We start from the raw sequence: 15,342 nt of genomic DNA on the forward strand, positions 1-15,342 counted from the left end.
TCATCTCTAGAGGTTCAAGGTGGCACCCCAGAACTGCAGAGTGGGACAGTAAGTTCCAGTCTTTCTTCTTCTAAGTCTCTGGTTTACTCAACAATCCACCTCATGTATTTTGAAACATTCCCTTCAGGAAAAGGAATGAAAGTGAGCAGAATTGGTTTGTACCGTGGTCTAGTAGTGTGGCACAGATGTACTTTTTGGATGAGATGAAGTCATTTTGCAGCTTTTCATTACAAGCCAAGGAACAGATTAAGCTCTCAACTAAGGCATGTGCTTCTGGGTTTTCGTTCACACCTCCAAGTGCAAACCATTCAGAAACCTTCTTTAGCTGATCCTGTACCAGATGCAACATGATAGCTTGGCTCATCATACTGTATCCTTTCTAACTTCCCGTGTGAAAACCTCAACAGGGAGTAGCATCTTTGTCAGGCATTTGACTAGGCCACATTTGTCCACATCCTTGGTCATAGCTTTCCCAATTGAATCCCCTCTTCTTCAATTGAATGAAATAGTAATTTATTTGTCTGTAGTGCTCAAACAAACGTTGCAACATGTAATAGGTCAAGTTCCAATGTGTTGGCACCTCCTGTATCAGGGCTTTAAGTGGTACTCTAATAGCACGCTGAATAATCTGCAACTGGTCCTGGGATTTAAAAGAATGGCTGAATTAAGTGCAGATTTTCCTGCAGGTAATTAGTATGTTGCTGACTGTCTTCTTTTTTTTAGAAAGTCTTGTACGATCAGTTTGATGCAATGCGCCAATCTCAGGACCCTGAAGTAGCCACCATCTACATTGTCCTGGAATATATTACTGCCATTGTCTGTGGCAACAAATCCAATTCTGAGACCTCTGGGTCGCAGCATTTAAGACACATTGCTGTTAAATTTGCTCAATATGTTTGCAGCTGCATGAGATTTCTCAATGGCAAACATGGCTACTGTTGCATGCTGCCAAATGCTCTTAAAATGTTTGTCAGGGCCAAGACCTGTAGATAACTTTTGTTTTGCCTCTGTAAAAGAGATCCAGTGTGCATTGATGACCATTTATTCAGTTGCCTGACAACTGGTCCACATGTCTGTCATCAGCTTGATAGTGTGAACAATACATTGCTGCAAAACTTGCCCAACCAATTGCAACACATTGTGATACAGCACTGAAGCAGATACTCTGGCAAAATAGGTCTGACTTGTAACCTTCCATTTTGGTCAGATGGCTGCCACAAATTCTAAGAATCCCACTCCTTCCACAAAAGAAAAAAGGAGAATGTCCAGCACTAACATTTTTGCCAACTTCCCATTGTACAAGCGTGCCATTTGTTGGTGTTAGTCATAGGGCCCCTCCTGCCTAAACGTGCCAGTAATAGTAGCTTGAACTTTCTTCTTTTCTGGGGCCACTGACACAGGTGACTTTTGAGAAGTAGGTGGTAGTAGACTCAATGTGCGTTGTGGGGCAATCACTGTATGCCATGATGTCTCCATCTGAATCTGAGTTTTCTTGTGAAATTGTGAGGTCGCTGAAGTTGGTGATTCTGGTGCACTACTGGGAGCAGGGCTGCATTGCATGAGGATATCACCCTCTTCTTCCTCATCACCTCCCACCATGATTGGGTTCTAGCTGATGTTTCCCGGTTCTCCTCACCTTCACCACCATGACCACATTAAGCAATTTTTTAAGGTGCTCCTCCCACCAGATTGCATGATGTTTTTTCATATGGGTCATTTGGCCTCCAGTACCAGAATGTGAACCAGGTTTCCCATGATGAACATTTGTGTGACACATGGAGCATATTGCACTGTACTCTTCCTGTTTGCTAAGCACAAAAAATTTCCAAACTGGGGGGGAGTACATTCTTAGTGGGTCACTGCCAATGCCTGAAGAAGAACTAGAGGTAGGTGGTTGTGTCATTGATTGCCTCTCTGCAGTGCATATGTCTACTGAGGTAGGGGTTGGTACAGGTCTCAACTGGGGCTTTACAAATATGGGAGCTGGCGGTGTTACCTGTGCCACATCCACACAGCAGACTGAATAGTAATGTTGAACCCCTCTGTGTCACCTTTCACAATGACTGGCTGGTCGTCATCACCCTCCTCATCATCCCCTTCTGTTATTCTAAGGCTTTCAGGAACATTTCTTTTCCCTTGCCTGCCTATGCGTCTCCCGGAAACTGCTGGAGTCCACTCCTTATCCCGATCATCATCATCAGAAGTGGTGCATGGAGAAGATGGTGGAGTAGCACCCTTTGTTTTCCTTGCTGGAGATCTGGGAGCCAATGATTTTATAGGACCAGGTACTTGCTTGGCAGGAAGCTCAACTGCCTGTTCTGCTGCAACTTCAGGAAGATCTATGATTGCTGGCTGCGGCTGCTGTCCACTTTGGTCTGTTTCCTGAAATTGTTGGGTCCTACTTTGCGAAAGAGGCAAATCTAATCCAATGTCCCTGCTCGTTGGCGTCCCCATGATTGCAGTGGCTGCCTCCCTGACAGACATAGTCTTGGGCTTAGGTTGGGGTGGTGCTGTGATGCGAGAGTGCTGCTCCCATGTTCCTCCCTGGAGGCTGCTGTGGCAGGCTCATGTCTTCCAAAAAAAAGGTTGTGGTTGGCACACCAATGGTGGAAAGCTGCTTCTCTTACTGACCACTTTCTTGGGAGCAACTTTCCTTTGGGGCCATCTTAAAGCTCTCAGTTGGCAGTGGCACTAAGCTGCACAAGTGGAAGAGATTGCAGGACTAACGTCTCTGACAGGCCTTCTTTTTGGCAGTACTGCAGGTGATGTATCTTCTTCTCTTGTACACCTAAAAGCAACCAAGCAAACAAAACACAGATTTTGTGAAACCTGGCATTATTGCAGGTTGAATTAGTATAGACAAAGGCAATTTTAGTGTGGTTGATTACTTAGGGAATAAATAGCACTTTATCCAAATATTGTAAAGTCAAACCACACCACCATACCATAAAATTGAATTTCAAATCAGGCAACACATAGATATAGCTCCTTCCTTTCTGTCTATCTATTCTAAAGGTGGCACCTGTGGTAGTTAGGGAGGTGCATGGGTAAATGGAATAATCCTTAAAAGACCTATGGTAGGCAAGGTGGTCCATGTGAAATGGAATAATTATTTAAAAAATGAATGATGCTGATATGTCTGCAGTACACCGCAGCCAGGGTGCCCAGGAGGAAATAGAATTATACCTAAAAAACTGAATGCTGTTGTGTGGCTTTGCGTTTATGGTGGATGTTTGGATAGATCAAGGCAAAATTAAAAAAAAAAAATTTATTTAAATAACTAAAAAAACTAAATAAAAAACAAAAATATCTGAAATAAAAACTAAAAAAATATAATACAAAATAAAAAAAATTTATAAAATAAATTACAAAAAAAGATGTAAATAAGAAAATCATATTTTTGCCGTTGTTTGTACGGGAGGACAAGATGCAGGATTGCGTCGCGGTCCTCAAATGCCTACCGTGACGGTGTACAACGCCAGTGCAGTTACCTCATATCCCATTGTCCCACTTTACAGGTCAGGCAGCCGCCATTTCATGGGCCCACATGCCATTATTTTGGACTGCATCACACATATCTAGGCCTTGCCTAAACAGTCATACAGGCATATGTCGATTTGCTAATATTTCAGAGTAAGCTGTGTTTACGTACCTCAGAGTTGGTTGACTCTCTGCTCGATGTTCTCCTTCATAGGCACCGTCCGCTGGGGCATGTGAGGAGATAGCGGCATCCTCCGGTGTACAGACCGCTGGTGGACCTGTCGACAATGGAGGAGCGACATGTGATCATCACCTACAGACTTGATCGTGCCACAATCCAGGAAACTGTGTGCCCAGATGGAGCCAGACCTGATGTCAGCTATCCGCCATCCCACAGGAATCCCCCCTCAAGTGCAGGTGCTGCCAGTACTCCATTTCCTAGCAAGTGGGTCATTTCAAACTACAGTGGCCATTGCATCAGGGATGTCCCAGCCTATGTTTTCCAACGTGTTGTCCAGAGTGTTGTCTGCCCTGCTGAAACACATGCAGAGCTACATCGTTTTCCCTCAGGTGGAGGATTTACCTACAGTGAAATGTGATTTCTATGCCCTGAGACTTATCCCCAACATCATAGGTGCCATTGTTGGGACACATGTGGCCTTGGTACCCTCGCAGGAGTGAACAGGTGTACAGAAAATGGAAGTTACCATTCGATGAATGTGCAGATGGTGTGTTTGGCAGACCAGTACATCTCCCATGTGAATGCCAAATTCCCTGGCTCAGTGCATGACGCTTAGATTTTGAGAAATAGCAGCATCCCTTATGTGATGGGGCAAATTCAGAGGCACCGTGTGTGGCTATTAGGTGAGGACATGGACCCAATACAGTGTGAATAGTTGTCTGGGTCTGGGGATATCCCTGTGAGTTAGTGTGTGTCTAACGGTTGTCCCTCACCATTTGCAGGTGACTCTGGTTACCCCAACCTGTCATGGCTTCTGACCCCAGTGAGGAATCCCAGGACAAGGGCAGAGAAACGCTACAATGAGGCCCATGGGCGAACTAGGAGGGTTATAGAGAAGACCTTCGCCCTCCTGAAGTCCAGGTTTCGGTGCCTCCATATGACAGGTGGTTCCCTATTCTACTCACCAAAGAAGGTGTGCCAGATCATTGTGGCCTGCTGTATGCTTCACAACTTGGCTTTGCAACAACAGGTGCCTTTTCTGCAGGAGGATGGTCCAGATGGAGGTGTTGTGGCAGCTGTGGAGCCTGTGGACAGTGAAGACGAGGAAGCAGAAGAAGAGGACATAGACAACAGGAACACGGTGATCCTGCAATACTTCCAGTGAGACACAGGTAAGAAGACAACACAGCCTGCTACATCTGATTTAATTCTACTACCTCTCATCTGTCTGTCATTTTCACCCCGTGTATGGTCACTGAGTTGTCACTTTCCCTTACGATTTCACAGATGTGGGTCCCACTGCGTGACATCTGCTTTGTTTCCGCATGGACTAGAGCTGTGTGACATAGGTATGTTGACATTACATTTGATATAGCATTTTGCCACTGTCATTGCAAATACACATTTTCGAAAGCAAAGACTGACTCCAGATTGTTTTTTGATTTAAGGGTGTTTATTTAAGTGCTCAATAGTGGAGGGGGGTTGGAAAATGGTCAGGGGTGATGGTGGGGGAATGTCCATGGCAAAGTCCAGTCTATTAGTCTCACAGGTGCATTGTCCAAAGGGGCATAGGAAGTGGAGCTGGGGCAGTTTAAGTATGGACAGGGTGACGAAGTGGGACAGAAGGTAGACAATCAGGGTGGTCTCATTTCTTGACAGGGGTCTTGGCATTGTTCTCTGTCTTTGTCCTGGATCTCCGGGACCGTTTGCGGGGTGGTTCTCCATCTGCAGGGGGTGGAGTGCTGGTGTGGTGGTCCTGTGGCGGAGCCTCTTGTCCACTAGCACCAGCGGAGGTGGCGGGCAGTTCATCATCCAGGCTAGAGTCAGGGGCCCCCTTGTTGTGCCACAGTGTCCCTCCTGGTGTTGACGAGTTCCTTCAGCACCCCTACAATGGTGCCCAGGGTGGAATTGATGGATTTTAGTTCCTCCCTGAACCCCAAATACTGTTCCTCCTGCAGCCGCCGGGTCTCCCGAAATTTGGCCAGTACAGTTGCCATAGTCTCCTGGGAATGGTGGTAGGCTCCCATGATGTTGGAGAGGGCCTCGTGTAGAGTGGGTTCCCTGGGCCTGTCCTCCCCCTGTCGCCCAGCAGCCCTCCCAGTTCCCCTGTGTTCCTGGGCCTCTGTCCCCTGAACCGTGTGCCCACTACCACTGCCCCCAGGTCCCTGGTGTTGTTGGGGTGGTGGGTTAGCCTGGGTTCCCTGTAGTGGTGGACACACTGCTGATTGACGTGTCCTGGGGACAGAGGTATGGGCCCGCTGGGTGGGTGCTGCGCTGGTGTTTCCAGAGGGGGCAAGCTCTGTAGTGGCCTGTGCCAGTGTGAGGGGAACCGACTGTCCCGTGGTCCCAGATGGGCCGGGCTGGTCATCTTGATCCAGTTGGACAGAGCTGCTGTCATCACTGTGGGCCTCTTCTGTGGGTGGAGTGGACATATCTAGACCCTCCTGTCCAGTGACGTTGGGTAGGGGTCCTGCAGGGGTGTAAAGGCATGATTATTTCATCTGTGTGTGCCATGGTGTGCAATGGGTGGGTGACCGTGTACCCCAATGCTTGCATTCCTGTGTAGGAGCTTGTGTGATAATGGTTCAGGGGGTGTATGGGTATGTGTAGTGGCCATGCATTGGTGATGGGTGTCCATGCTTTGATGTTACATGCAGGGCTTGAGTTTGGGATGTGTGGTTTGTGATATTGGGACATACGTGAAGGGTTGGAGTGATGGGGGTGAGGGCGAGGGTGGGGGTATGTGATAGCTTGCAGGTGGGTGGGAGATGTAATAGTTAAGATTTGACTTACCAATGTCCATTCCTCCAGTTACTCCTGCAAGGCCCTCAGGATGCAGTATAGCCAAGACCTGCTCCTCCTATGTTGTTAGTTGTGGGGGAGGAGGTGGGGGTCTGCCGCTAGTCCTCTGAACCGCGATGTGGTGTCTTGAGACCACGGAACGCACCTTCCCCCGTAGGTCATTCCACCTTTTCCTGATGTCATCCCTAGTTCTTGGGTACTGTCCCACTGCGTTGACCCTGTCCACGATTATTCACCATAGCTCCATCTTCTTAGCTATGGTGCTGTGCTGCACCTGTGATCCGTATAGCTGTGGTTCTACCCCGATGATTTTCTCAACCATGACCCTGAGCTCCTCCTCAGAGAACATGGGGTGTCTTTGCGGTGCCATGGGGTGGTGTGGGTGATTTGTGGGGTGTGTGTTGTGATGTGTGGGGTGATATTTAGAGGTGTGTTGTGTGAGGTGCGTGGATGTTGTGTGAGTGATGGTGTGGAGTGCCTGTGGATGCTAGTTTGTAGATGGTTGTGTCTCTCTCTGGCCCTCAGTCGCAGTTGTTGACGTAAGGGTTTGTGGGTGATGTGGGTGTGTGTTTTATATTGTATTGGGTGTGTGGGAGTGGTGTGTGTATGTGTATCAGGTGTGTGTATTTCAAAATGTCCAATGTGGTTGTGTTTTGTATATGTGTGTGTATTTTGAGCGCGGCGGTGTGTACCGCCAATGGAATACCGCGGTTGAAAGACCGCTGCGTGGATTCGTGGGTCGTGATAGTGTGGGCGTATTCTTGTTGCCGTGACGGTATCGGTTTTGTTATCGCCAGTTTATCACTGACCTTTGCTGTGGCAGACTTGTGTGGGTGTCTGGACTTTGGCGGATTCCGTGCTGTGGGTCATAATGACGTGGCGGAATTCCATGGCCGCAGCGGTGTGTTGGCGGTCTTCTGCATGGCGGTAAGCTGCTTTTACCGCCAATGTTGTAATGACCACCTATTTGTCCTACCTTAACCATACATTATACCCTGCCCTTGGGGCTACTCAGGGCCTACCTTAGAGGTGTCTTACATGTAAGAAAAGGGAAGGTTTAGGCCTGGCAAGTGGGTGGTGGTAAAATTGGAGGCAGAAGGCAAAATGATTGGGGATGACCCCGCAAAAGGGTAAAAGTCCAACATGACCCCCTACCAGCCTAAAGCCAGGGGAGAACAATCAATACCTTGATGTACTTCCCTGATTGGGGCAATAGAACAGGGACCCAGGCCCACAACAGCAGGGGCATGTTCCAGTTCTATGCCTTCCTGACTCCAGTTGGATCCCTCTGTCCATTCTCTCAGGGCCCACTAAGCTAACCCATGGGGAACCCTTCTCCACATCTGCAGATACCATCTGTGCAGCACCTATCTTTACTTTGCTCACAGATGTATCCCAATGGGCAGATAGTACCACCAGGGCCAACACAGTGGTGTTGCCCACTCCACCCCGGGTGTGACTTTTGTCTCCCCCCAGGGGCAACTCTGTCCACCAGAACAGCAAGCCACAGTGACTACTGACAGCTGTTTGGGATGAGAGCCAGAACTCAGGCCTCTCCAACCACTGTCACTGTGGAGAGTGGGGGCGGTAGCCCCAGGTGCCTGGCACCCTTTGACCATTCTCCCTTCCACTAGGTCAGGGATGACAACCTGACGCTGTTCCTCCTCTGGGGCTCTGTACCCTCCCTCCAGGAGCAGCACCCCCAGAGTCAACAATTGTCATGGTGCTTGTAGAAGCAGTGCTGCAAAATTCTTCCACCAATGCAGGGATGTTAACCTGCAACTGGTCCTCCAACCTGGGGTCTGTACCTTCAGGTTGGACTAGGGCCTGGGGTGAGGCTTCCCTCTCTCCTGCCCCTACCATCAGGGTTCTGCACCCCCTCTCAGAAAGAGTACCCCTTGAAATCACACCCCCTGCACCTGATCTTCCTGTTCAGGGTCTGTACCCTCGTACTGGACCACTGCCTGGCAACCCAGGACTTTCTGGGGGGCACACTTACCCCCCACAAGGGACACACCATCCCCAAGGGCCACACAAGAGTCTGGCTGGTGCAGGTCTCCTGCCCCCTGCCCATCTTGCAGAGTCTGGATTCCCCCAACCCAGACATGGTCTTACCAAGGTCATTCCTGGGGGGTTCTGCTCTCAGAGCTGACCCTCCAGGTTCTCCACTTGGGTCTGCTACCCCCTCTTAACCCTCTGTATGGACTTCTTCACCCCCTCAACTCTGTCCACCAGAACAGCAAGCCACAATGACCACTGACAGCTGTCAGGGATGAGAGACAGGCCTCAGGCCTCTCCAACCACTGTGACTGTGGAGAGTGGGGGGCGGAAGCCCCAGGTGCCTGGCACCCTCTGACCACTCTCCCTTCCACTAGGTCAGGGATGACAACCTGACCCTGTTCCTCCCCTCTGGGGCTCTGCACCCTCCCTCCAGGAGCGGCATCCCCAGAGTCAACAACTGTCAGGGTGCTTGTAGAAGCAGTCCTGCACAATTCTTCCACCAGTGCAGGGATGTTAACCTGCAGCTGGTCCTCCAACCTGGGGTCTGTACCTTCAGGTTGGACTAGGGCCTGGGGTGAGGCTTCCCTCCCCCTGCCCTCCCTTCTGGGGTCCTGTACCCCCCAGTTTGGAGTGCCCCCCCAGAAGACAACATGGTAGGGGCACTGTTAGCAGTAGCCCCTTCCTCCAGGTCAGGGGAGACACCCTGAACCTGGCCTTCTAATCCAGGGTCTGTACCCTTAGATTGCACTGGGGTTAGGGGTGAGTCTCTCTCTCCCCTGCCAATTCCATCAGGGGTCTGCACCCCCCTCAGGGAGAGTACCCCTTTAAATCACACCGGGGGGTGATTGGGCAACCCCACCCCTTCAGGTCAGGGTTTACCTCCTGCACCTGATCTTCCAGTTCCAGGTTTGTGCCCTCGGACTGGACCACTGCCTGGCAACCCAGGACTTCCCGGGGGGTATACTTACCCCCCACAAGGGACACACCATCCCCAAGGGCCACACAAGAGTCTGTGTGGGGCAGGTCTCCTGCCCTCTGCCCATCTGGCAGAGCCTGGATTCCCCCAACCCAGAAATGGTCTCACCAAGGTCCTTCCTGGGGGGCTCTGCTCTCACAGCTAACCCTCCAGGTGCTCCATTGGGGTCTCCTACCCCCTCTCAACCCTCTGTCTGGACTTCTGCACCCCACACTAGGAGTGGTACTGCCAGACACCAGAAGTGGTGGGACGCTGGCTACAGCCAACCCCCCCCCCCCCCAAGTTCTCCTGACACTGTGGGCTCTCCCTCAGCAGATGGCCCTACGGTACAGGCTAGGCTCCCCTCCTGGTGTTCCCTCATGGAACCCTCCAGGGCCTAGACTGGATCTCAGGCACCTTGGGCCTCAGCCCATCCCCATTCCCTCTCCTCTGAGACTAGACATGGGGTCCCTCACCCATCCCACTACACTGGGACCTACCTGGGACACTACAATCCTTCCTTACCTCGCTTACTAGTAAATCAAATATGCCAATCATGGATAAACCAATCAAAAATACAATTTACACAGAGAGCATATGCACTTTAGCACTGGTTAGCAGGGGTAAAGTGCTCTGAATTCAAAAGCCAACAGCAACAGGTCAGAAAAAATAGGAGGCAGGAGGCAAAAAGATTGGGGATGACCCTGCAAAAGGGCAAAAGTCCAACACAGTCCAATAGGTAAGCAGGAGTTTTAAGGTCAGCTTTCACCTTTAGCTTGTGCAGGAGAGAAGAAGGCATGTGGATTGTAAAACAGAAACTATATTGTAGAGTCAAGGAGAGGGACAGAATGAAGGTAAGCTTCATGAGAAGTGTACCAAGAACGCTCAGAGGCAGAACAAAAAACAAAAACACTTTTGCCACTAGTGCAACACATACACTCATCAACATTTCCCAAGTCAATGCACTTCTCTCCATTCCACATAAATGAGTATTAGGCCTCAGAGTCATGGTTCCCATTTGAAGTTGATAACTTCCTTCTTCTAGCTATTGATGAGGTAGCCCCGCCCTGAGTCCTTCCATCCTCCTCCTGACTCAGAGTAACTCCGTCTTAGTCCTGACCCGAGCAAGATAGACGTGTTCTGCACTGCTGGTGAAGAACAAGTAGAGAAACAGAATTGCAGTACTTTGTATAGATTTGTGTTTGTCACAATCACAATCACTCACTCATTGTTGCAATAGTTGTATTTAGTTATAGTCATCTCTTTTAATCCAAGCACAGGTAGGTTAGGTACACAATTGTATCAATGACACAAGTAACACATTGGAATTTGTTTGGCACTCCTGAAAATCAATGATCTTCTGGGCAATCCAGCTTACTGATGCAAAAAAACGATAGGCATGCGAAAGAGGCAGGAACTACCTCCAATGTCATGAAGGAATTGTGGAGCCTTCTTAACTGCACACTGGTTCAACCCCAGTCCGGCCATATACGTGACTAAAAATGGTGGGGCAACATAAATCCAGCACAAACATAATGTTCCCTTAGCTACCTTTTTTTGTTTTGCAAGGAAAGAAGCTCAATGGGAAATATTTAAAAGTTTCCATGGTGGCGCTGGCATGCTCAGTCCAGGAAGTAGAGTTCATCCTCAAATTCAGTGGGTCAGCTAACACACTTGATTCTGACCAATCATCCTCCTTCACCTCCTGTGCTGTTTCAGGAACGGTGTAATCAGGAGGTGTGAAATGGTTCATTTTGATCATGGTCAATCTCTCCATGTTTTGAGGTGAGAGACTGGTCCTTCTCACTGTATTAACTGCACCAGTTGCACTGAAAACATGCTCAAGAGACAAACTGGCAACAGGACAAACCAGATACTTTATTGCCAGCCTGCTGAGCTCTGGCCATTGGCAGATCTTCCCATAACAATACATCAATGGGTTTTGATCCACATAGACCCCTTTTGGGTCATCAGGATACTCCTGGAACATCCTCTGAATGGTCATTGGTGCTGCCACTTGCTCGACCTCTTTTGCCTTTGCCTCTGCACTGGACTTAAGACCTGCTACTTGAAACAAGCCATTGCAGAGGTTTGATCCGATTCTTCTGTTGCTGTTGTTTCTGATGTTCTTTTTGCTGGTGAGACAAGACTGTCATCTCTAGAGGTTCAAGGTGGCACCCCAGAACTGCAGAGTGGGACAGTAAGTTCCAGTCTTTCTTCTTCTAAGTCTCTGGTTTACTCAACAATCCACCTCATGTATTTTGAAACATTCCCTTCAGGAAAAGGAATGAAAGTGAGCAGAATTGGTTTGTACCGTGGTCTAGTAGTGTGGCACAGATGTACTTTTTGGATGAGATGAAGTCATTTTGCAGCTTTTCATTACAAGCCAAGGAACAGATTAAGCTCTCAACTAAGGCATGTGCTTCTGGGTTTTCGTTCACACCTCCAAGTGCAAACCATTCAGAAACCTTCTTTAGCTGATCCTGTACCAGATGCAACATGATAGCTTGGCTCATCATACTGTATCCTTTCTAACTTCCCGTGTGAAAACCTCAACAGGGAGTAGCATCTTTGTCAGGCATTTGACTAGGCCACATTTGTCCACATCCTTGGTCATAGCTTTCCCAATTGAATCCCCTCTTCTTCAATTGAATGAAATAGTAATTTATTTGTCTGTAGTGCTCAAACAAACGTTGCAACATGTAATAGGTCAAGTTCCAATGTGTTGGCACCTCCTGTATCAGGGCTTTAAGTGGTACTCTAATAGCACGCTGAATAATCTGCAACTGGTCCTGGGATTTAAAAGAATGGCTGAATTAAGTGCAGATTTTCCTGCAGGTAATTAGTATGTTGCTGACTGTCTTCTTTTTTTTAGAAAGTCTTGTACGATCAGTTTGATGCAATGCGCCAATCTCAGGACCCTGAAGTAGCCACCATCTACATTGTCCTGGAATATATTACTGCCATTGTCTGTGGCAACAAATCCAATTCTGAGACCTCTGGGTCGCAGCATTTAAGACACATTGCTGTTAAATTTGCTCAATATGTTTGCAGCTGCATGAGATTTCTCAATGGCAAACATGGCTACTGTTGCATGCTGCCAAATGCTCTTAAAATGTTTGTCAGGGCCAAGACCTGTAGATAACTTTTGTTTTGCCTCTGTAAAAGAGATCCAGTGTGCATTGATGACCATTTATTCAGTTGCCTGACAACTGGTCCACATGTCTGTCATCAGCTTGATAGTGTGAACAATACATTGCTGCAAAACTTGCCCAACCAATTGCAACACATTGTGATACAGCACTGAAGCAAATACTCTGGCAAAATAGGTCTGACTTGTAACCTTCCATTTTGGTCAGATGGCTGCCACAAATTCTAAGAATCCCACTCCTTCCACAAAAGAAAAAAGGAGAATGTCCAGCACTAACATTTTTGCCAACTTCCCATTGTACAAGCGTGCCATTTGTTGGTGTTAGTCATAGGGCCCCTCCTGCCTAAACGTGCCAGTAATAGTAGCTTGAACTTTCTTCTTTTCTGGGGCCACTGACACAGGTGACTTTTGAGAAGTAGGTGGTAGTAGACTCAATGTGCGTTGTGGGGCAATCACTGTATGCCATGATGTCTCCATCTGAATCTGAGTTTTCTTGTGAAATTGTGAGGTCGCTGAAGTTGGTGATTCTGGTGCACTACTGGGAGCAGGGCTGCATTGCATGAGGATATCACCCTCTTCTTCCTCATCACCTCCCACCATGATTGGGTTCTAGCTGATGTTTCCCGGTTCTCCTCACCTTCACCACCATGACCACATTAAGCAATTTTTTAAGGTGCTCCTCCCACCAGATTGCATGATGTTTTTTCATATGGGTCATTTGGCCTCCAGTACCAGAATGTGAACCAGGTTTCCCATGATGAACATTTGTGTGACACATGGAGCATATTGCACTGTACTCTTCCTGTTTGCTAAGCACAAAAAATTTCCAAACTGGGGGGGAGTACATTCTTAGTGGGTCACTGCCAATGCCTGAAGAAGAACTAGAGGTAGGTGGTTGTGTCATTGATTGCCTCTCTGCAGTGCATATGTCTACTGAGGTAGGGGTTGGTACAGGTCTCAACTGGGGCTTTACAAATATGGGAGCTGGCGGTGTTACCTGTGCCACATCCACACAGCAGACTGAATAGTAATGTTGAACCCCTCTGTGTCACCTTTCACAATGACTGGCTGGTCGTCATCACCCTCCTCATCATCCCCTTCTGTTATTCTAAGGCTTTCAGGAACATTTCTTTTCCCTTGCCTGCCTATGCGTCTCCCGGAAACTGCTGGAGTCCACTCCTTATCCCGATCATCATCATCAGAAGTGGTGCATGGAGAAGATGGTGGAGTAGCACCCTTTGTTTTCCTTGCTGGAGATCTGGGAGCCAATGATTTTATAGGACCAGGTACTTGCTTGGCAGGAAGCTCAACTGCCTGTTCTGCTGCAACTTCAGGAAGATCTATGATTGCTGGCTGCGGCTGCTGTCCACTTTGGTCTGTTTCCTGAAATTGTTGGGTCCTACTTTGCGAAAGAGGCAAATCTAATCCAATGTCCCTGCTCGTTGGCGTCCCCATGATTGCAGTGGCTGCCTCCCTGACAGACATAGTCTTGGGCTTAGGTTGGGGTGGTGCTGTGATGCGAGAGTGCTGCTCCCATGTTCCTCCCTGGAGGCTGCTGTGGCAGGCTCATGTCTTCCAAAAAAAAGGTTGTGGTTGGCACACCAATGGTGGAAAGCTGCTTCTCTTACTGACCACTTTCTTGGGAGCAACTTTCCTTTGGGGCCATCTTAAAGCTCTCAGTTGGCAGTGGCACTAAGCTGCACAAGTGGAAGAGATTGCAGGACTAACGTCTCTGACAGGCCTTCTTTTTGGCAGTACTGCAGGTGATGTATCTTCTTCTCTTGTACACCTAAAAGCAACCAAGCAAACAAAACACAGATTTTGTGAAACCTGGCATTATTGCAGGTTGAATTAGTATAGACAAAGGCAATTTTAGTGTGGTTGATTACTTAGGGAATAAATAGCACTTTATCCAAATATTGTAAAGTCAAACCACACCACCATACCATAAAATTGAATTTCAAATCAGGCAACACATAGATATATCTCCTTCCTTTCTGTCTATCTATTCTAAAGGTGGCACCTGTGGTAGTTAGGGAGGTGCATGGGTAAATGGAATAATCCTTAAAAGACCTATGGTAGGCAAGGTGGTCCATGTGAAATGGAATAATTATTTAAAAAATGAATGATGCTGATATGTCTGCAGTACACCGCAGCCAGGGTGCCCAGGAGGAAATAGAATTATACCTAAAAAACTGAATGCTGTTGTGTGGCTTTGCGTTTATGGTGGATGTTTGGATAGATCAAGGCAAAATTAAAAAAAAAAAATTTATTTAAATAACTAAAAAAACTAAATAAAAAACAAAAATATCTGAAATAAAAACTAAAAAAATATAATACAAAATAAAAAAAAATTATAAAATAAATTACAAAAAAAGATGTAAATAAGAAAATCATATTTTTGCCGTTGTTTGTACGGGAGGACAAGAAGAAACCTATTGTGAGGCAACGGGGTGCAAATTAAAAAATGCAAAAAAAGTATGTAATATAAGCACTGTTCATCAAAATCATATTCCTAAAATACATATACTACAATGATCCTCAAGCATACTATTAAACTGATATCACATCCATCCATGCAAGCCTATGGCAAAGGCCACATACTCAAACAACAGTAGCGGGCAAGGAGGTACTGGGGAACAAGGAATACATGCAAGCCTATGGCTAAGGCACACTGGGTGGTGAGCAAAATGGCTGCAAGCCGCATTGTCAAACAATAATACCGAGCAAGGAGGCATTGGGTACAAAGAACACATGCAAGCCTATGGCAAA

Source organism: Pleurodeles waltl, chromosome 8 (assembly GCF_031143425.1).
Source record: "Pleurodeles waltl isolate 20211129_DDA chromosome 8, aPleWal1.hap1.20221129, whole genome shotgun sequence".
Taxonomy (NCBI): domain Eukaryota; kingdom Metazoa; phylum Chordata; class Amphibia; order Caudata; family Salamandridae; genus Pleurodeles; species Pleurodeles waltl.